Below are 24,421 nucleotides of genomic sequence, written 5' to 3' on the forward strand. Positions count from 1 at the left end.
TCTGGTGTATTTTTCTTTTCCTTTTTGATTTCGGGTCACAGCAGCACTCCAGGCTTACTCTTGGCTCTGCACTCAGGAATCACTCCTGGTAGTACTTGAAAGACCATATAGGATGATAGAGATTGAACCTAGCTTAACTGTCCACAAGGCAATCACCCTGCCTGCTATACTATTTGCTCTGGCCTCCAAGTGAAAATTTAGTGAATATTTTGCCATGTCTTTAGGGGGCAAGGGTGCAGGGACATTGGCCCATTGCATAGAGGTACTCAGGAATCACTCTTTTTTTTTTTAAAATAATATGGAACGCTTCACGAATTTGCGTGTCATCTTTGCGCAGAGGCCATGCTAATCTACTCTGCATTGTTCCAATTTTAGTATATGTGCTGCCGAAGCGAGCACAGGGATCACTCTTATTCTGTGTTTATGGACAACTTCTGGCAGTGCTTGGATTTTGAACCAGATCAATGAACCGAAAGCAAAGCAAGCACTTTGACCCATGTTCTATCTTTCTGGCCCTTTACCCACATCCTGAAGAAGTTAATTCCCCTCTAGATGGAGGAAGACTTAGGGGTGAGCTTTGGGACTGTGGAGAAGTCCCCAACTTGACAGAAGCAAGGACTTCAGTCCTAAATCCAAAAAGAAAGAAATTCTGCCACTAGGCCTTAGAAGAATCTGTAGGCTCCACAAATAGTAGATTTTAGCTGGATGCAGCCTTGACCAAGGACCCAGCTAAGCAAGTGCTTAGATTCCTGATCTACAAAATAAATGAGTAGCAAGTATATTGGGAGCAGTCCCTGAGTGTGGATGGGGGTTACACATTACATAGCAATAAAGAATGGGTGTCAACAGCAAAGTGCAAATAGAAGGCCTGCAAGTAAATAGCACTGAATGAACAAAACTTCAATTTTTGTCTGAAATACTTTCAAATGTTTTTCTGACTATAAAGATAGCTCAGTGGACTGGATCCTAAGCTTTCACACAGGAGATCTAGGTTCAGATCTGGCACCATATGGTCCCCTGAAAACTACTGCAATTGGCCCACCTGCTGCTCCAGGCCATAAGCTGGGAATGGTCCCAGAGCACAAGTGAGGCCTTAGTCAATGCTTTCTTTCTTTCCTGGAGTGAGAGTCTATACCTACATGTGGAAAAGAAAGAAAACATGAAAAAAGAGCATTTTGAGGGAGACAGAGAAAAAAGAAAAAGAAGAAACTAAATGTAGACAAATTCACAATTATTTAAAAAATGAGTCCTGAACTTGCCTCTCAGCAAACATCCCTTGGAGTTGGTTGGCCCCAAATGATTGGGACCAAAGGACAGAGAAGGAAATACAGGAGACACTGAGACAAAACACTTGCAATAAATTAAAGAGGCCCCTACTCACAAGAACTGAAGATAAGAAATTCTGCAAACATTCCAATCAAGGAAAGGGAGGAGCAAGCACATTTCATTGTTCCTCAAGTCAGTGCACCAGGCTGAGGAGTCTCCAAGATTTTGTATTTATTTGTTTTGCCTGGTTTTGTTTCTCCCTCTTTGCCTGAAGAGTGGGAACTGATTATCTACACCTACAGGGGTGCAGTCTCCTGGGACTCCTGTCTGTGGGAGGAGAAGGAACAGCAAGGCTGAGAGCCATTGTTTTTTACTCTCTGGTACTGCAATGTGGCATATGTCCCTTCATTTTTAGTTGCCCAAAGGTACCTAATAATTCCAAACATCTATCACTACAGGGTAGTGAGAAGACCCAGATCTGACTGAAAAATGTGAACATGGGAAAAGCTACTCACCTACAAAGCTCTGCCAACTGTTTCCCAGACAAGCTCTTGCCTTTTCCTCTTTGCCTTTGACTCATCAAGGACTCTGAACTGAGGAAACTCAAGAAATAATCTATCTCCCAAGCTTTTGGCTCAGGGGTAGGTTTGCCTTCAGCTCTGCTGGGACTGAGCACTACAGAACAGGCAGTGCAGCTGCTGCTCTACCAACAGAGCTTGAGGTCCCAGGGACTGTTTTCCAGGACTGAGGCTGGGTTTAACTTGTTATCAACATATTTCTAAGCACCTCCACAGAGTCTTAGACATTAGGTCCAGACAGCCCAAGAGACAAAGCTCTTTCTGTAGAAAGGGTGTTTTGTGCTCTGAAGGTAAACATTGTCTTGCCCCTCCTGCTGTCTTCAACACCCTTACCTGCCCCAAAGCTGTTCATCAGACCACTTAACTTTGTACTGAGAATGTGTGAGTCTGCACAAGGAAGTGGGAGTCTTCTTCGCCCTCTCTCATGTTCCTGTTCCTCAACTCCCAGCACCTTAAAAACCAAGATGGCTGTGTTGACCTTTTAGGTATTACCCATCATACTTTTCATCATGTCTCCCTTTGAAGAACTACCTGTTCACATATTCACCACTTTTATCTTTCCACACACTGGATCATATGTAATCGGCTACAAATCTTGATTTAAGGTTGCTTGATCACTAAGCTACCCTAGCTCGTGTCATTTGGAGTACATATTTGCAGGGGGCTGTAGAGGGGGTGGATTTGGCACCATACCTGGCATTTTTCAGAGTATTGAGAATTACTCCTAGCTCTGTGTGCAGGGATCACTCCTGGCAGTACCTAGTGAACCAAATGTGATGCTGGGGACCCAAGCAAAGTCAGCTACAAGAAAGTCAAGTGCTTTCCCACTGTACTGTCTATATTCAGAACTGCTGTCTTGGAGAGAGAAAAGAAAGCGCTCTCTCCCACATTGTATACTGCAGACATATCACCCTCCCTCACACACACAACCAGTGGTGCATCCATTCCACCCATTTGTAAGATACAAGGTCAGTTTCCCCCTTTCGTTTTAGGAATAAAAAGCTATTTCTTCAGATTAGAAGAATCTGAACACATTCAAGGGAGTTTGCTGAAGACGCAATCCTTACCCATGATTTAGATTGAATAATCAAACCAATATCAACAAAGTGCATAGTTTTTTGAAGCTATATAAGGCACATTTTATGATGCAAGTAATAAAATTATGGATGTAAAATAGGATAGAGAGAGTGAAAAACCTTTCTCTAAACTGGCTGCCCACAATGAATCATTGTGAATAGATTTTTTTCAAGGGCTTTTAGATTTTTTTCCTGTGCCCACAAATACACAGTCAAGTGGAGTCACATTTTAAATAACCCCCACATTGTATACTGCAGACACAGCCACACACAACCAGAGGTACATTCAACCCATCCATTTGTCATATACAAGGTCAGTCCCCCCTTTTGTTTTAGGGATACAAACAATGCTGCAATGAAAGTTCTTATACATGCTGTTTAGCACACTAATTTGACTATTTTCAAGAAAAAGGTCCTTAAAAATGTGATCTGGCAGGTCTAAAGGCAAAATTCACACATACCCTTTGGCCCTACAAAGCCCCTTGTTTGGCTACTTTAATAGACTGTCATCTCCTTTGTTCCCTTAGATGATGCAATATAGAGAAACAGTGTCAAAGGAGTAAAGAAAAATCTGTGTCACCATGTCCACCAAAGACATAGAATCAAAGCTCAATAATCACCCCATCCTACTCATTATTCTATCCTACTCATCACCCCATCTACTCAATTTTTCTGAATACCCTGGTCTTGGCACATCTGTAAGAGTTTGAAAGACTTGAACCCTCTTGGATGAAAGTTCAACATTGACCTATAAATATTAGGAGATCCTAAGATTTCTTGCCACCCACAGATCAACCTTGTTTAGCTCAAACCCAACCAGCAATAGTTTGGGATCTGTTCCCTGGTCTTCTTTGAGCCTTTCTGATTACATTATCCTACTGATTCCCAGTAAGTCAGCCTTACTTATGAAGAAGTCTGCTCTTCCTTTCAGGCATAAAACTCTATAGTGGAAGGGACAAAGAGATAGCACAGTGAATAGGGCATTAGCCTTGCATACAACTGATCCAGGTTTCATCCTCAGTATCCTCTATGGTCCCCTGGCTCTGCCGGGAGCAATTACTAAGCACAGAAACAGGAGTAACTCCTGAACATTGTCATATGTGCCCCACCAATAAAAGTATAAAACAACTCTAATTCAGGCCAGAGTATTCAACAAACAGTCCCAGTTTCTCTGTCCCTGCTGCAAATGCAGGAGCCTTAGCACTGCAGAATGGCTCTGGGCTCCCTAACTCACTCTAAAAGTGAGTCTATAACATTTTGTGGAGGTTTTCAGTGAAGCTAGAATGTTCTTAGATCTCTACTTGACTGAACTTGTGAGAAAACAGACTTGTCATCAGTTTTCAGTTGAAAGCTGCAGAGAGCACAACTTCCTGTTGAATCCTAGGCTGCTAGCCCACTGAGAAAATCAGGATAGGGTCTTGCACAGTAAAAATCTTTCTTCTGTGTGTAAAGCCACCAACTGGGTTTAGTTCATGGTCACAGAGAGTGCCTCAAACCTGCCCACATTACAGTGAATCAGCTCAAGGAAAATCATTTAGGTGCCAAGCTTGAGTGATCCACTTTGAAACAAAGAAATAGATGAATCTCCTTCTATCTGTTCACTGAGTACCTCTGAGTAAAAGTCACATGCAAAAAATTATCAGGATTCATAAAAGTACTAACAAAACAGAAAAGACCCTATAGTCCAGTATGCACAATGGACCCAAAATCACCATTCCCATCATTATCCCCCCACAAATCTTTTCCATTGTGAATCTAAAGTTGACTTGTAAACTTAGCTTCAGTGAGGGGCAGGAGGTTGAACAGTGTTACACAGGAAATGACACAATGGGGGACCCATTTCAGCTTGGACGCATTGCAAATTTGCTTTCCTGCCTTCAAGGAATAGGCATGAAAGCCCACCCTCCTTCCACCACAGCTCAAACAGAATACAGGAGCAGCAGTCTGGGAGAGCTGGAAGAATCCATAGAAATAGAGAGGTTATTTCTGGATAATTGGCAGCAGCCATGTTGCAGAGCACATGGGAGGCAAGATCTCCATGGCAACACAGTTGATGATGGCTCCATATTTAAACCACATGTTCAGCCTTGACACTTCTCAGCAGCTGAGTATTTCCTGTCCTCTGTGCAGGGTTCTCTCACTTAGGGCAGCAAGCGTCTCAGCAGAGGTCCACAGAAGGCAAGGAAAGCATGAAATATGCCAAAGAAAACATCGCAAATCTTATAGGTTTTCTAAGAGGAAGAGAAATCTGCATCCAGCAAGAGGAGAGTCACTGGCAAATGCCACCTAAAGAGAACCAACAACCTATAAATTACAAGTCCTGATGTCAGGTATTCTTTTTTTTTTTTTTTTTTCATTAATCTTCTGTCGTGTAAAGAATAAAGTTGAACACAAGATTCTCTGCCATTGTTTATTATTCTCAGTGAATATGTTGTGCTCTTGTGAAGATTAGTGATTCAGATAGTGAGAAACTTAACTCTCAAGATTCTGGTGCCTGGAGGGGGCTCAGTAGAGAGCACCTCATTTATAGAATTCTGCACTACACAAAATATAATTCAGCTGTGAAAGTGGACAATAGTCTCCTTTCACCACAAAAGCATATCAAGGCCATTGTTCATTGGATATTTATTTTGGCCAGTTATCCACTTGAAAATAGTGTTAGGAACTTGGGGCATAGCAGTGAGCTTGGCAATATCTGTATTCTCCCTCCATTATTCATTTTCCTATTAACTGAACATCAGCTATTCCTATTTACAAGAACCATCCCAATGCCTCCTGTGCCCCAGAAACTCTGCTTCATGTCTTGTTCCACAAGCCAGGTTACCTCCACTATTCCACTTTTTGGCCTAAGAATCCACTAAAAAGGAGTCATTCTTTATTTCAATAACATTTATTATTCCCAATGATAGTAAGAGTTTAGTATGAAGAAAATATTCATTAGCCAAAGAAATTTAGATATCACTAAGCTCTTCCAAGTCTTTTAATTTTATACAGATTGTCAGTAAAGGCATACAGATAGTCAAGTGGCAATGTTTTAAGAAACCTGTGAGTATTTAAGAATGTTTTATGCTTTCTCTCCACCACCCAATAAAGCAATAAAATTTATCCTCAACTTCCAAACAGAAATTCTTAAAACATTGGTATTTTTTTTTAAAAAAATTTTATTTGACCCAGAATTTCCACTCTGGTAATTCATCCTAAGCCATCCAAAAAGGTTTTTTAGCATTGTTAATCACAGAATCATTTTCATAGCTTCAAATTAGATATAATCTACATGGCCAGCAATAGGAGAATGATTAAGTAAATTATGATACATTCATTTGAGATGAGATAATATCTTAAAATATTAATCTTTGTGCTTTTCTTTTCTGTACTCCATTATACATGACCCTTCCTCTAGTTAATCAAAGGCATTCAAAGAAATTGGGATTGTTATGGCAAGAATGGAAAGAAAGCACTCCATAATCCAGTATTTTTAACTTCCAAAATAAGTCTTGATAATCACAAGAGATGGTCTAGAGAGAAAGCTGGGTGATGAACTCTATGTAACAATAATCAGTTCTAAAGAAAAGGGTAGATAATTAGGCCTCCTTTCTCTTTTCTATTTGGATGGGGAGATAAGGCATGATTTTAGAGAGAAGAAGCAAGAGAAAGAGGCTGTTGGACATAGAAAGACCACATCAAGAAAAGGCAGCATCAATAGACAAGCTAAAAAAGCAGCCATTCTTGGGCAGATACTGAAAGAATCCATGAGCAGCCTCCCCTGTTGATACTACAGACCTGCAGAAATCCAATGGATGAACTTCTAGCAAAGAGATGATGACCGCCAATGCATTGGTCTGTGAAGTTTCCATAGCACTTCATGGAGAAAGATGCATTTTGAGATACTCAATCCGAAATACAATATAATCTATGCACAAAGAGCAATGAGAAGCTATCAAGAATCTCTCTTGGAGGCCAAATCACTGGCGCAAGCGGTAAGGTGTCTGCCTTGCAAGTGCTAGCCTAGGACAGACAGCTGTTTGATCCCCGGAGTCCCATAATAATCCCCCAAGCCAAGAGTGATTTCTAAGTGCATAGCCAGGAGTAATCCCTGAACATCACCAGCTGTGGCCCAAAAACAAAAATAAAAAATTTTTTTTCTAGCATTGATATGTTATTTTAATGTAGTGAGGTAGTTCATGTGTGTTGGTAGGGGGAATGGTGAGGCCCTCCTCAGCTCAGCCCGGCTCCTGCAGCCTCTACAGCTTGGTGGGTCTGAAGGCTGCAGGGTGACAGCGGAGAAATTCACAGAGCATCAGATAAAGTTCCAGGAGTCAGCTTGCTTTATTTCTTTCTTTTTTTTTTTTTTAAATTTTTTTTTTATTTAAACACCTTGATTACATACATGATTGTGTTTGGGTTTCAGTCATAAAAGGAACACCACCCATCACCAGTGCAACATTCCCATCACCCAAGTCCCAAATCTCCCTCCTCCCCCGCCAACCCCCGCCTGTACCCTAAACAGGCTCTACATTTCCCTCATACATTCTCAATATTAGGACAGTTCAAAATGTAGTTATTTCTCTAACTAAACTCATCACTCTTTGTGGTGAGCTTCCTGAGGTGAGCTGGAACTTCCAGCTCTTTTCTCTTTTGTGTCTGAAAATTATTATTACAAGGGTGTCTTTCATTTTTCTTAAAACCCATAGATGAGTGAGACCATTCTGCGTTTTTCTCTCTCTCTCTCTCTGACTTATTTCACTCAGCATAATAGATTCCATGTACATCCATGTATAGGAAAATTTCATGACTTCATCTCTCCTGACAGCTGCATAATATTCCATTGTGTATATGTACCACAGTTTCTTTAGCCATTCGTCTGTTGAAGGGCATCTTGGTTGTTTCCAGAGTCTTGCTATGGTAAATAGAGCTGCAATGAATATAGGTGTAAGGAAGGGGTTTTTGTATTGTATTTTTGTGTTCCTAGGGTATATTCCTAGGAGTGGTATAGCTGGATCGAATGGGAGCTCGATTTCCAGTTTTTGGAGGAATCTCCATATCGCTTTCCATAAAGGTTGAACTAGACAGCATTCCCACCAGCAGTGGATAAGAGTTCCTTTCACTCCACATCCCCGCCAACACTGTTTATTCTCATTCTTTGTGATGTGTGCCATTCTCTGGGGTGTGAGGTGGTATCTCATCGTTGTTTTGATTTGCATCTCCCTGATGATTAGTGATGTGGAACATTTTTTCATGTGTCTTTTGGCCATGCGTATTTCTTCTTTGTCAAAGTGTCTGTTCATTTCTTCTCCCCATTTTTTGATGGGGTTAGATGTTTTTTTCTTGTAAAGTTCTGTCAGTGCCTTGTATATTTTGGAGATTAGCCCCTTATCTGATGGGTATTGGGTGAATAGTTTCTCCCACTCAGTGGGTGGCTCTTGTATCCTGGGCACTATTTCCTTTGAGGTGCAGAAGCTTCTCAGCTTAATATATTCCCATCTGTTAATCTCTGCTTTCACTTGCTTGGAGAGTGCAGTTTCCTCCTTGAAGATGCCTGTAATGTCCTGGAGTGTTTTGCCTATGTGCTGTTCTATATATCTTATGGTTTTGGGGCTGATATCGAGGTCTTTAATCCATTTGGATTTTACCTTTGTACATGATGTTAGCTGGGGGTCTAAGTTTAATTTTTTGCAAGTGGCTATCCAATTGTGCCAACACCACTTGTTGAAGAGGCTTTCCCTGCTCCATTTAGGATTTCCTGCTCCTTTATCAAAAATTAGATGGTTGTATCTCTGGGGAACATTTTCTGAGTATTCAAGCCTATTCCACTGATCTGAGGACCTATCCTTATTCCAATACCATGCTGTTTTGATAATTGTTGCTTTGTAGTACAGTTTAAAGTTGGGAAAAGTAATTCCTCCCATATTCTTTTTCCCAATGATTGCTTTAGCTATTCGAGGGTGTTTATTGTTCCAAATGAATTTCAAAAGTGTCTGATCCACTTCTTTGAAGAATGTCATGGGTATCTTTAGAGGGATGGCATTAAATCTGTATAATGCCTTGGGGAGTATTGACATTTTGATGATGTTAATCCTGCCAATCCATGAGCAGGGTATGTGTTTCCATTTCCGTGTGTCCTCTCTTATTTCTTGGAGCAGAGTTTTATAGTTTTCTTTGTATAGGTCCTTTACATATTTAGTCAAGTTGATTCCAAGATATTTGAGTTTGTGTGGTACTATTGTGAATGGGGTTGTTTTCTTAATGTCCATTTCATCCTTATTACTATTGGTATATAGAAAGGCCATTGATTTTTGTGTGTTAATTTTGTAGCCTGCCACCTTGCTATATGAGTCTATTGTTTCTAGAAGCTTTTTGATAGAGTCTTTAGGGTTTTCTAATTAGAGTATCATGTCATCTGCAAACAGTGAGAGCTTGACTTCTTCCTTTCCTATCTGGATTCCCTTGATATCCTTTTCTTGCCTAATCGCTATAGCAAGTACTTCCAGTGCTATGTTGAATAGGAGTGGTGAGAGAGGACAGCCTTGTCTTGTGCCAGAATTTAGAGGGAAGGCTTTCAGTTTTTCTCCATTGAGGATAATATTTGCCACTGGCTTGTGGTAGATGGCCTTCACTATATTGAGAAAGGTTCCCTCCATTCCCATCTTGCTGAGAGTTTTGATCAAGAATGGGTGTTGGACCTTATCAAATGCTTTCTCTGCATCTATTGATATGATCATGTGGTTTTTATTTTTCTTGTTATTGATGTTGTGTATTATGTTGATAGATTTACGGATGTTAAACCAGCCTTGCATTCCTGGGATGAAACCTACTTGATCGTAGTGGATGATCTTCTTAACGAGGCATTGAATCCTATTTGCCAGGATTTTGTTGAGGATCTTTGCATCTGCATTCATCAGTGATATTGGTCTGTAATTTTCTTTTTTGGTAGCGTCTCTGTCTGGTTTAGGTATCAAGGTGATGTTGGCTTCATAAAAGCTATTTGGAAGTGTTTCTGTTTGTTCAATTTCATGAAAGAGTCTTGCCAAGATTGGCAGTAGTTCCTCTTGGAAAGTTTGATAGAATTCATTAGTGAATCCATCTGGACCTGGGCTTTTGTTTTTCGGCAGACATTTGATTACTGTTTTAATTTCATCAATGGTGATGGGGGTGTTTAGATATGCTACATCCTCTTCCTTCAACCGTGGAAGATTATAAGAGTCCAAGAATTTAGCCATTTCTTCCAGGTTCTCATTTTTAGTGGCGTAGAGTTTTTCAAAGTAGTTTCTGATTACCCTTTGAATCTCTGTCATATCAGTAGTGATCTCTCCTTTTTCATTCCTGATACGAGTTATCAAGTTTCTCTCTCTCTCTTTCTTTGTTAGGTTTGCCAGTGGTCTATCAATCTTGTTTATTTTTTCAAAGAACCAACTTCTGCTTTCGTTGATCTTTCGGATTGTTTTTTGAGTTTCCACTTCGTTGATTTCTGCTCTCAGCTTTGTTATTTCCTTCTGTCTTCCTATTCTTGGGTCCTTTTGTTGAGCATTTTCTAGTTCTATTAGCTGTGTCATTAAGCTACTCAGGTAAGCTCCTTCTTCCTTCCTGATGTGTGCTTGCAAAGCTATAAATTTTCCTCTCAGTACTGCTTTTGCTGTGTCCCATAAGTTCTGAGAGTTTGTGTCTTTATTGTCATTTGTTTCCAGGAACCTTTTGATTTCCTCCTTGATTTCATCTCGGACCCACTGGTTATTGAGCATGAGGCTGTTTAACTTCCAGGTGTTAAAGTGTTTCTTCTGAGTCCCTTTGGAGTTCACAAATAATTTCAGAGCCTTGTGGTCAGCGAAGGTAGTCTGCAAAATTTCTATCCTCTTGATCTTATGGAGGTATGTTTTATGTGCCAGCATGTAGTCTATCCTGGAGAATGTCCCATGTACATTGGAGAAGAATGTGTATCCAGGTTTCTGGGGATGGAGTGTCCTATATATATCCACTAGGCCTCTTTCTTCCATTTCTCTCCTCAGGTCTAGTATATTCTTGTTGGGTTTCAGTCTGGTTGACCTGTCCAGTGTTGACAAAGCCGTGTTAAGGTCCCCCACAATTATTGTGTTGTTGTTGATATTATTTTTCAGATTTGTCAACAGTTGTATTAAATATTTTGCTGGCCCCTCATTCGGTGCATATATGTTTAGGAGAGTGAATTCTTCCTGCTCTACGTACCCCTTGATTAATATAAAATGTCCGTCTTTGTCCCTTACAACCTTCCTGAGTATAAAGTTTGCATTATCTGATATTAGTATGGCCACTCCAGCTTTTTTATGGGTGTTGTTTGCTTGGATAACTTTTCTCCAGCCTTTTATTTTGAGTCTATGTTTGTTCTGACTATTCAGGTGCGTTTCTTGTAGGCAGCAGAAGGTTGGATTGAGTTTTTTGATCCACTTAGCCACTCTGTGTCTCTTAACTGGTGCATTTAGTCCATTGACGTTGAGAGAAAGAATTGTCCTGGGATTTAACGCCATCTTTATTTCAAAATTTGGTGTGTCTTTTGGGTAGTCTTGTCTTAGATTAGGTCTTTCAGTTTTTCTCTTAAGACTGGTTTTGTGTCTGTGAAGTTTCTGAGCTGTTTTTTGTCTGTGAAACCATGTATTCTTCCATCAAACCGGAAAGTGAGTTTTGCTGGGTATAGTATTCTGGGTGAAGCATTCATTTCATTCAGTCTTGTCACAATATCCCACCACTGCTTTCTGGCATTGAGCGTTTCTGGTGACAGGTCTGCTGTAAATCTCAGGGAAGCTTGCTTGAACATGATTTCCCCTTTTGATCTTGCTGTTTTCAGAATTCTGTCTCTATCTGTGGGATTTGTCATTGTGACTAGGATGTGTCTTGGGGTGGTTTTTCTGGGGTCTCTTTTGGTTGGTACTCTTCGGGCATGCAGGATTTGATCACATATATTCTTTAGCTCTGGAAGTTTCTCTTTAATGATGTTCTTGACCATTGATTCTTCCTGGAAATTTTCTTCCTGGGTCTCTGGGACTCCAATGATTCTTAAGTTGTTTCTGTTGATCTTATCATAGACTTCTATTTTCGTCTGTTCCCATTCTTTGACTAATTTTTCCATTGTCTGCTCATTTGCTTTAAGTTTTTTGTCCAATCTCTCCTGCTGTATGGAATTGTTATGTATCTCATCTTCCACAGCACCAAGTCTATTCTCAGCTTCTGATACCCTGTCCCAGAGCTTATCCATTTTGTCATTCACTTCGTTTACTGACTTTTTCAGTCCTGTTAGTTGACATGTTATTTCAGTTTGGAGTTTTGTCATTTCTGCCTTCATATTTTCTTGGTTCTTATTAGTGTTCTGTTCAACTCGATCCATGGTTTCTTGGAGTCTGTTGAGCACCTTCCATATTGCTAGTCTAAAGTCCTTATCTGAGAGGTTGATTAGTTGTTCAGTCATTATCTGGTCCTCAGAATTGTCATCTTCATTCTCTATGTCTGATGCTGGTTTGCGTTGTTTCCCCATTGTCACACTTGTATTGTGGGTTTTTCTACGTGTTGTAGTGGTATTCATTGTCTATATGATGTAGGCAGCACACTCCTCTGGCTCCTCCCTTTCTGGATGGGCTGACTTGCCTCTAAGGGAGGGGAGTCCTCCGTGGATGAAGCCTCACACTGGGACAAATCTTAGGCCTGAGCATGCAACAGAGAAGACAGTCCAGAGAGAAATGTTTGCTTCTGTGATATAGCGCCGTTCTTAGTGTGATTTTTCCTTCTTGTTGCAATGGAGTTCTTTCCTTAGAAAGAGTGCACGGCCGCGTAGCAAAGCGGAGCGGCCGTGCTCCTCTGAGCCTCTTTTTGCCCCACTCGCAAGAGTTTCACGCAAGAGGACAGTAGACAGACATAGACAGGTCACACTCACAGTCTTTCACAGCTGAGCCCCACTGGGCCGGTGTACTTTCGCGGATTTTCCCCGCCTGGTGTCACACACAGGGAGCCAGCTTTTGTAAAGATTAGCCGGTTTTTATGCTCTGAAGTCCCTCCCTGAAAATGGCGTCTGGGCGAGCGAGGTTTCTGGAGGCTCTTTTTGCCCCACTCGCAAGAGTTTCACGCAAGAGGACAGTAGACAGACATAGACAGGTCACACTCACAGTCTTTCACAGCTGAGCCCCACTGAGCCGGTGTACTTTCGCGGATTTTCCCCGCCTGGTGTCACACACAGGGAGCCAGCTTTTGCAAAGGTTAGCCGGTTTTTATGCTCTCTCCACAGTCAAGCTTTGTGAGTAAGAAAAAGTGCTTTAAGAATGATTACCTCGGGGCCGGTAAGGTGGCGCTAGAGGTAAGGTGTCTGCCTTGCAAGCGCTACCATAGGACGGACAGCGGTTCGATCCCCCGGCGTCCCATATGGTCCCCCCAAGCCAGGGGCAATTTCTGAGCAAATAGCCAGGAGTAACCTCTGAGCATCAAAAATCAGCTTGCTTTATTTCACAGTCCTACACGCCATGTCCATTTCCTCACATGGCTTCAATGCTAAGTCTTTTTCTAAGCAGCCATTTTTCTGCTCCTTCTCTGCCTTTCTCTGCCTCTGTCTCCCTTTCAGCTGCTCTCCAGGTTTTCTTGCTAACTGACTCCCTTTGCTGACTCTAATTCTCCTCCTAATTCCTTCTCTTCCCTCAGGCAGACCTCTCTACCCACCCATTCCAAGTGTAGGTGGTTCTGATTATTGAGGTGGGATAAACAAGATCATTCAGTTCTGTTCATTCAGGTGAGGGAGGGGATACCCACACTGATATCCCAGTGGGACTCAAGAACTCAGAGTGAGTCGAATGCTGTTGCTTTTGTCTTATTACCAAATCCCTAATACATACAGCAATACTACATTTACTTACCTGGTAAGTGTAATCTTGTGTTTCATTAGATTTTTACTTGAACACTTTACCAGAATACTGTTATTATCCCACTTACAGATGAGGAAACGGAGGCAAGAGATACTGAATAGTTTGCCTGTGATTACACAGCTAATGCAGGGGTGAATTAAGGGTTCAAATCTATGAGTTATGACCCTGCAGTCTCTAAACTGAATGTTAATGACATACTGTGTCCCATGGGTCATTAAATATATTTCTACTGAGTTTGTAGCAAAACAAAAGAATATTTCATTATTATCTGAGCAATTGCAATATAAAATGCATGAAAATATACGTAACAATGCTAATAACAGCAGTCAGAGTGATAGCACAGTGATAGGGTGTTTGCCTTGCATGCAGTCCATCCAGGACAGACCTGGGTTTGATCCTCAGCATCCCATATAGTCTTCCAAGGCAGGAGCATTTACTGAATACATAGCCAGGAGTAACCACTGTCACAGGGTGTGGCCCAAAAACAACCAAACAAACAAGCAAACAAAACCAATGCTAATAATAATCTATTGTAGATGATAGAACTATGAGCTATTCCCATATTTTTAATACTGAAAACTTTATATTGAACAAAAGTTACAATTAAACTCTGAGAGCAACATTCACTTTTAGTGCTTCAGGATCTTCACACACAAACACACATACACTGTTTTGGAGATCAACTCTTCTTCTTGAGTTGATCTCCCAGAGAAACTGTATTTTGGCAAGTGAGAAAGGTCACAAAGCCTATTCCTAATTGTATTAGTGCAAATGTCTGTTAACACTCTGTAGAACAAGCAGAGTATAGCAATTATACTATATTTATCCATTACTTTGAAAGGAGGGACAGGGTCATGGATGAGAGATGAGATTAATATAAGCTGTCACATCTCCATAGTGATGACATCCTTCCACTTTCTTCTATCCTGGGATAGTCTTGAAAGGACATTTCTAAACAGAATCAAAGAAAGTCAGTACCAAAGGGTTTCTTTTTAATTTTCACTCTTTATCGTCTGTCTTTTGATAAATGCATCTGCTTAGTTTTCACATAATTTCATTAGTCATGTTCTTCAAGCATTTTTCCATGCCTTGAGTTTATGAAAATATTCACTTTTACTTTCTTAAAAACCTTTCCATTTTCCCCTTGAACACTTACATAGATAAGGCATTTGGGATTTATTTGTTTCTGCAGGATGTGATAGGGTTTTAAGTGTATATTTTCCATAAAGATAACAGGTTAACCTTAAGGAGAATTAAACATATTAATTTATTCCATTGATAAGTAAAATCACCTCTATCACATGGACTTTTATTGTTTCATTGGTCTTATTGTCTATGCCCAGGCCAATACCACACCATGATAACATTGTAGATTTCTAACAAGTTTAGAAATCTGAGTGTGACATAGTTTTGAAAGGCATTTGGCCATCCTGAGAACTGGCTAGCAAACTTACTCTGGAAAGTCCACTCTACAAAAACAACATAAAACCTGTTACATTGATGCTCATTATGACATTGGATTTGTCTTATGTTTATTTACCTGTAGTCTTTATCAGACTAATTCATCTTATATTAAACTGTAATGATGACCAACTAAAGAATATGACATATCTGAGATCTCCAGGGGTAAAAAGAGAAGAATAAATAAGGACTCTGAATCTAGAGCATTTATGAACTTATTTATTATTATCTGACACCATCCATGGTCTAAAGGACTTCTGGCAGCATGATATTCAGAATTTTGATTTGTTCCATCAGTCTCATATAGGCAACGAGAAAAGATTAATTTATCACCAATATTATGGAGACAACAAAATCCCCCCTGCCCCTAGGACTGGCACTAATTTTGAATTTTGATAATTTTTGTTGCTATTTATTAGGTAGCAGACTGGCATAAAAAAGAGGCAGACTCGAAGATTGTTTGTTTGCTTTATTGTTTTCTTTTTAAACATAGACACTTACCTCTAAGCTGCATTAAAATAAAGCTTTGAGAAGGAGTCAATAAACATCATCTTGCAGATTCTGCTGTTGGTGTTATTCTTGTGTCTATTTGACTTTCTTGTAGCAAGTCCAAGGTCAACTTTAATTCCATCATCTATGAATATCCAAAAACATTTCCCTCTCACCAAATTTCCTCATATATGCCAAGAGGCATTGCATGACAACAGCAGATGAATTGGGTTTCTGGAGACTCAGAAAGCAATCACCTAAGAACAAAAAAGTATATATATATTTATATATAGATACATATTACTCTATATATTTAATTGAACTGAGATGTGTGAGCCCAACCAAGAGCACAGCTGCTTCACTTTGCTCTGCAGCCATACATTTCTTCTGCTTAAGGAGCCCAAACACAAAATATAAAAAACAGCACCATACTACAAAGGTCACAATGGGAAAACGAGTAACCCCACCACACATTGTGACTGAAGATGTTACTTATGAAGACCCAACCAACATCAGCCATCTACATTACCTCTCTGATCAGGACTTTCGGGAGGAAATGTTAAGGTTGTTCAAAGAACTCAAGAAAACCATGGAATGGATATCACATAAGACTCAAGATAATATAAGAGTAGAAATGAGAAAACTCAAAACAGAATATTGAGGTTAAAAAGCATGGTAGGTGAAATTAAAAACTCACTGGAAAGCCTCACTATCAGAGTAATAGCAGCTGAGGACAGAATCAGTGAGCAAGAAGATGAACTCATAACACCTCCATTCACCAGAGATTTAAAATAAATGAACAGATAACAACAGATATTTGGGATAAATTTAACAGGAACAACATAAGAGTTTTGTGGTCCAAAAGTGCCAAAAAAAAAAAAAAGAAAACCTATGAGGAAGCAACAGCCAAATACATCATCACTGAGAAATTCCCAGAGCTGAAGAATGTTTGCACCTACATACTGGACAGCTGAAGAGTACCAGCTAAAAGAGAACCCAAATAAAAGCAACCCCAAGGAAATTCTAGTAACAATGATGAAAACCATATATAGAGATAGAATACTGAAAGCAGAAAGATCAAAAAGGGAAATTATATACAAAGAAGCAAGTTAAAGATTTACAACAGATTTATCACAAGTAACACCTCCAAGGTGTTTTTGGGATATAGTAAAATATAAAACTCAATGAAATGAATGCTTCATCAAGAAAATTTATCCAGTCAGACTTTCATCCAGGTTGAAGGCAGGATACACAGCTTCACAGATAAATAATAGCTCAGAAACTTTATAGACTCAAAACATAACTTAAAAGAATAACTGAAAGGTCTACTTTAAGGTCAGGCAGACTTTACAAATACACCAAACTTCTACAAAAAGATAACACAAAACCCCATGACAATAATCTCACTCAACATCAATGGACTAAATGCACCAATTAAAAACACAGCTTGGCAAAATGGATCAAAAGAATTGAATCCAGGGACCAGAGAGATAGTATGGAGGTAAAGCATTTGCCTTTCATGCAGGACGGTGGATTGAATCCTGGCATCCCATATGGTCCCCTGTGCCTGCCATGGGCGATTTCTGAGCATAGAGCCAGGAGTAACCCCTGAGTGCTGCCAGTGTGACCCAAACACCAAAAAAAAAATTGAATCCAACATGTTTTTGTCTGCAAGAAACACATCTGAATAATCAAAGCAAACACAGACTCAAAGTCAAAGGTTGGAGGACAATCCTTCAAGCAAACAACTCCTTTTAAAAAGCTGGGGTGGCCAAACTAGTATAAGATGACACCACGTTAGGATTAAAAAGGTTTTGAGAGACAGAGATGGGCATTTCTTTATAAACAAGGGATGAGTATATAATGAAGAATTTATATTCCTAAATATATATGCACCCAGTGAGGGGCCAGAAAAATACTTAAAACAGCTGTTAATAGACTTAAACAAAGACATCAATAGCAACAAAAAATAGTGGGAGACTTCAACACCTCTTCAACACTTCTGTCACCTCTTTATAGATCAACCAGACTAAAATTTAACAAGAATGTTGTGGCTTTGAAGGAAGAAAAGAAAGTAGTTTAGTGTGTGTGTGTATATATATGTATATATATATATGCATACATACATGCATACATACATATATATGTAAATTTCCCAGAAATCTGGATATACATCCTTCTCCAATGCACATAGGATATTCTCCAAGTCAGACCACATGCTGGGCCATAAAATATACCTCCATAAAATCAAGAGGATAGAAATTGTATCAACTATCTTTTCAGACCACAATGCACTGAAAATAGAAGTGAATTACAGACACAGAGAAAAAGCTTTGACACGTGGAAATTAAATAACTCACAGCCAGTGGGTCAGTGATAAAATTAAGAAAAACATTAAAAGGTTCCTGAAAATAAGAGTAAATGAACTTGAAAGGAGTCTATAGATAATCCCATGACAATATACTCCAAGGGTGGAGAAACTCTGTATCTCTTAGGCCAAGAGGATTCCCTTTTCAAATGACCCCATTATTTACTGTGCCTATGCAGGAGGGGGGAAAAAAAAGAAAGAGACAAAAAAATCAAAAAATAATCTTTTTCTTTCTTTTTCTTTCTTTCTTTTATCTAATTTTTGTCAATTTCTTTGTCTTGGGGTAGATATTGAAGTAGTTGTCCAGATGTTTATTTATATATTTACTTTTTCTTTCTTCCTTTCTCTTCTTCCTTTTTGCGCTCTGTCATGTTTTTTATCTCAAGACCTTGGCAATTATGTGGTGCATATCTTTATTGCTGCAGTGCTCACTGGATATCTTATTTGATACTTCTTTTTGAACGGTTGTGGTGTTTCACCTTCTTTTTGCCCCTTAGTCTCTCAAACCGAGGATGAGAGCCTTTAGAAGGACTCTGCCCATTGTCGGTGTAGTTGATTTTTACCCTATTTTATTACTTATCTCTTCCTCAAATAAAACCACACAACTTGAACTATCTAGTTCCGCCTTCCAATTAGAGGGGGAAGTAATGGAGGTACCAAGACCAAACAGTTATAAGATCACTAAGTAATAAACTAGACACAGAGGGGACCACTCATTCTAGCACCCCCTGGGGTGAGGGTGTAGGATATGGGAGGCAGGATGGGAACCGAGGTGGAGGGAAAACAATTTGGTGATGGGAATTCCCCTGATTCAATATTAATATGTACCTGGAATATTACTGTGAACGATATATAAGCCACTATGATTAAAATAAAAATTATATTAAAAAAGGTTCCTGAAAATAAATAAGAATAAAATTATAACTTATCAGAATTTGTGCAACACAGAAAAAGCAATATTAAAAGATAATTTTATAGCTTTGCAAGCATTCATCAGGAAGGAAGAAAAAAATAGAAAAAGACCAACAAAAGGAACCAAATATAAGCAGGTGGAAGAAAATTATAAAACTTAGAGCAGAAATTAATGAACTGAAAACCAAACAAAAACTATACAAAAGATCAATGAAAGCAAGAGTTTGTTCTTTAAAAAATAAACAAGATCAATAAACCATTTACAAGTTTCACAAAGAGAGAAAATTAATAAACCAAAACTGAAATGCATAGGGGAGATCACTACAGATTATACAGAAATTCAAAGGATAATCAGAGATTACTTTGAGAATTTTTATGTCACAAAACAAGAGAACCCAGAAAAAAAAAAAAAGAATGAATTCTTGGACTTGGAATTGTTGAACTAAGATGACATGGAATGTCTGAATAGACCTATCACTCTTGCTGGAAATTGAAATGATAATCAAAAGTCTTCCATAAATAAAAGCTCAAGCCGACATAGATTTGCTAGTGAATTCTTTCATACCTGTCAAGAGGACCTTCTGCCAATTCTTTTCAGGCTCTTTAAGGAAACAGAAAGAAAAAAAAAAACCACTCCCAAATAGTTTCTATGAAGCTAACATCGCCCTAATACCAAAAGCATCCCTGATGAACACAAATGCAAAGATACTCAACAAAATACTAGCAAATAGAATCCAACAGCTCATCAAGAAGGTTATACACCATGACTAATTAGGATTCCCCCAGAGATGCAAGGATGGTATAACATTTGCAAGTCAATCAATATGACACTATATAAATCAGAGGAAAAATAAAAACCATATGATCATAGCTCTAGATGGAGAGAAAGCATTTGACAAGGTCCAATACCTGGTTATGAAAAAAAAACTCTCCAGAAATGAGAATTGAAGGAACTTTTCTCAATATAGCCAAGGCCATTTATCATAAGCCTGTGGTGAACATTATACTCAATGGAGAAAAACTGAAAACCTTTTCTCTAAGATTTGACAGGAGACAAGGTTGCCCCCTCTCACCACTTCTATTTTTTTTTTTTTTTTGGTTTTTCGGGCCACACCCGTTAGATGCTCAGGGGTTACTCCTGGCTATGTGCTCAGAAATTGCCCCTGGCTTGGGGGGACCATATGGGACGCCGGGGGATCGAACCGTGGTCCTTTCCTTGGCTAGCGCTTGCAAGGCAGACACCTTACCTCTAGCACCACCTCGCCGGCCCCACCACTTCTATTTAATATAGTATAGAAGTACTTCCCATAGCAATCAGTCAAGAAAAAGATATCAAGAGCATCTAGACAAAAAAGGAAGAAGCCAAGTTCACACTTTTGCAGATGATATAATACTAAGAAAATCCAAAAACTTTACTAAAAAGCTTCTATAATTTTGTAAAGTAAACTGGCAGGTTACCGCATTACTATGTAAAAACCCATAGCTTTTCTATATACAAATAATAAAAGATAAAAAAATAGACATTAAAAAAGGCAATCCCATTCACAATTGTGCCTCAGAAAATCAAGAACCTTAGAGTCAACTTAACTAAAGATATGAAAACCTATACAAAGAAAACTACAAAACGCTGTTTAAAGAAATAAAAGAGGACACAAGAAAATGAAGACATATGCCCTGCTCATGGATTGAGAGAATTAACATCAATAAAATGTCAACACTTACCAAAGCATTGTAAAGCTTTAATGCAACCCCTATAAGAATACCCAGACAGGAGTGGTAGCACAGTGGTAGGGCGTTTGTCTTGCACATGGCTGACCCAGGACAGATGTAGGTTCAATTCTCACCATCCCATATGGTCCCTGGAGCCATGAGCAATTTCTGAGTGCAGAGCAAGAAGCTCCCCCAAAGAAAAGAATACCCAGACATTTTTCAAAGAAATGGATCAAACACACTTAAAGTTTATTTTGGATAATAAATGTCCATGAGTACATAAAACAATCTTTGGAAAGAAGAAGATGGGAAACATCACTTTTCTCAACTTTAAAGTATACTATAAAGCAGTAATAATTAAAACAGAATAGTATTGGAATAAAGACAGATCCTCAGATCAGTAGAATAGACTTGAATATTCTGACACTGAGCCACAGGTATACAATCAATTAATCTTTGACAAAGAGGCAAAAAAAGTGGAGCAAGGAAAGCCTCTTCAACAAGTGGTGTTGGGAAAACTGGTCAACCACATGCAAAAAAAAGTGAAGTCAAACATTTCTTTAATAACATGTGTGAAGGTCAAATCTAAGTGGATTAAAGACCTTGACATCAGGCCTAAAATCATAAAGCACATAGAGGAAAACATAGGCAGAATACTCTATAAAATGGAAGCTAAAGGCATCTTCAAAAATAAAGCACTGCTGTGTAAACAAAGATAAACCAATGGATTACATTAAATTGAAAAGCTTCTGCACTTCAAAGGAAATAGTGACTATGATACAAAGACTAACCACAGAATGGGAGAGATTATTCACCTGATATCCATCAGATAAGGGGTTAATAGAACTTATCAATAAGAAAAAATTCTAACCCAATCCAAAAATGAGGTGAAGAAATGAACAGACCTTCCCTCAAAGAAAAATATAAATGACCAAAGACACATGAAAAATGTTTCAAATCACTAATCAAGTAAATCAGCATAAAAAAAAAGAGAACTGTTTCATACCAGAGACTGGCACGCATCACAAAGAACAACCAGTGCTGGTACAGATGTGGGGAGAAAGGGATTCTCATTCACTGCTAGTGGGAATGTAGACTAATCAGCCTTTTTGAAAAACAATATGGATATTCCTCAAAAAACTAGAAATTGAGTTTTCATCTGATCCAGCAATACTCCTAGGGATATACCTTAGGAACCCCAAAACACCATACAGAAAATTCATCCACATTCCTATGTTCAGTGCAGCACTATTTATAATAGCCAAAATCTGGAAACAATCCAAGCACCTGAGAAAAGATGAGTGGCTAAAGAAACTGTGGTACATCTACACAATGGAATACTACTCAGCTGTTAGGGAAAATAAACTCATTAAATTTGCTTATACATAGATGAATATAGAGATTATTATGGTAAGGGTAATGAGTCAGAGGGGGAGGGAGAAACAGAAAATATCCCTCATTTGTGGACTATAAAAAATAGATATGATAAGAATACCCAGCGATGATATAGATGAGGATACAGATGAGTCCCATGGTAGAAAAATGATATAGATGAGTCCCATGCTACAAAAAGTGGTAAATCCAGTTAAGATAGTGAATGGTTTTTAGTGACAGTGACAGCTGGAATTGATCACTCTAGAACTGGGTGCTTAAAGGGGTAAAGTGATATAATGGTATCCCTTAATTAGCAATAGAGTAAACCACAATGCCAAAAAAGAGAGAGAGTGAGAATGAATGAGAGAAGAGAAGTAAAATGCCTGCTCCAGGGGCAGGTGGAGGGAAGTGGGTGGGAAGGAAACTGGGGGTATTGGTGGCAGAAAATGTTCACTGTACTGAAAGTCAAAGTGTCTAAAGGGGAAAAATGGGGGGGGGGGAGAGAAAAAGAGAGAGAGAGAGTATATGCGTGAGAGAGAGAGAGAGAGAGTGTGTGTGTGTGTGTGTGTGTGTGTGTGTGTGAGAGAGAGAGAGAGAGAGAGAGAGAGAGAGAGAGAGAGAGGTAAAAGATATGCCCCAGAGACAGGAAAGGGAAAGGGACTTGGGGGAGGTTGAGAGAAAAACTGGGGACATTAGTGGTAGAAAATTTGCACTAGTAAAGTTTGTTGTACATTGTATAACTAACTCAATCATGAACAACTCTATGTGTGAGGGAAAACTGCATTTTGAACAACCTTGTAACCATGCTGTTTAAATTAAAAAATAAAAAAAGAATTTTTAAACTATGGTATCAAAAATATGCACAAGAAAGTCAGATACACCCTCCCTGTTTGTATATATTGGTTTTTGGTTGACACCGGCAGTGCTCAGGGGTTACTCCTCGCTCTATACTCAGAAATCACTCCTGGCAGGCTCAGGGAACCATATGGGATGCCGGGATTCAAAGCACTGTCTTTCTGCATGCAAGGCAAAAGCCTTACCTCCATACTATCTCTCTGGCTCCACCCTCCCTGTATCTTGTTTAATGATTTGCTGAATTAATTTGGTCATAACACCAATTGCTTTTGATGGGATTGTGTGTGTGTGTAAGTGTGTGTGTGTGTGTGTGTGTGTGTGTGTGTGTGTGTGTGTGTGTGTGTGTGAACCAAATAGGCTAAGTGAGTCTATACCATAGGTAGGACTGTAATGGCCCAAAGGTATCTATCACAACTCATTCCCAATAAAGCTTTTGTTTATGAAGAAATTCAGGCTGGCTGAATCAATTATTTATACCAAATAGGAACATGAAGCAAATTTATTTTCTACTCTATAATGAACTGGCCTGGGCCTCTCTCCAGAAAACTTCCACGTGACAATGATAGTCACAGTTTTAGACCATCCATCACTTTTACTACTTGCTTGGCTAGCCATCTGGTCTAGAGAGAAAAGGACTAAGAATAGCCTAACATTTAGGCAAAATGGTTGCTTGGTTGCTCACTACAACCATCTCTATCATTCTCTATCATCTCTCTCTCTCTCTCTCTCTCTCTCTCTCTCTCTCTCTCTATATATATATATATATATATATATATATATATATATATATACATACATATGAACAGTTTTCTGGGCCAGAGATGTGGCTCAATGGTAGAGCATTCACCTTCCATGATAAACCATAAACCATCACTGCAAAATAAAACAAATAAAGACCCTTTGTACTACTGTTATGACCTTACAAGAGTCATTATAGAACAGTCAAAACAATCGATTTCAAACACAAGCTGTGATCCTACATGTCCTTTCTTATTACTGAAAAACTTTCCAGTGACAAAATAAAATTCATAATCTGGCCTTCAAGACTTTCCACCTTCAAAACCCTACCTTCCTCTCTACACTTTTTTTCACAATTTCTTCTGCCCACTGAAACAAACAAATGACCAGATATCAAGCTTTGGCCAAAATTTTAATTTGAGAAATATGAGACATTAATATGGGATCATAAAAGTAACAGCAACAGCGATAATAGCGTTGTTATGTTTTATGTTCTTTCCCTTGGTAAATTATTTATTTTGATGAATTTATGCTGTCAATTTCCATGCCTTCTACTTTGGGTTCAGACATATTTCCAGCTCCCTTCACAATCACATAACAAACATCTCTACTGGAACAAATTCAATATCAAGTGTTTTCTTTACACCAAAAAAAACTGATGGTTTCCTTTGTCCTCTGCCTCTGTGTGAATTGTATCATTAACCAAAACTTCTAGGTCAAAAGACT

General features: G+C 39.0%; 1 non-coding gene across 1 annotated transcript; it reads right to left on the bottom strand.

Annotated features, from left to right (window-relative positions):
* Positions 1-292: 292 nt before the first annotated feature.
* LOC126002129 (U6 spliceosomal RNA) lies at positions 293-399 on the bottom strand. Its single transcript, XR_007492904.1, has one exon. It is a non-coding gene; the product is annotated as a U6 spliceosomal RNA (small nuclear RNA).
* Between the last annotated feature and the right edge of the window lie 24,022 nt (positions 400-24,421).

Source organism: Suncus etruscus, chromosome 2 (genome assembly GCF_024139225.1).
Source record: "Suncus etruscus isolate mSunEtr1 chromosome 2, mSunEtr1.pri.cur, whole genome shotgun sequence".
NCBI lineage: Eukaryota > Metazoa > Chordata > Mammalia > Eulipotyphla > Soricidae > Suncus > Suncus etruscus.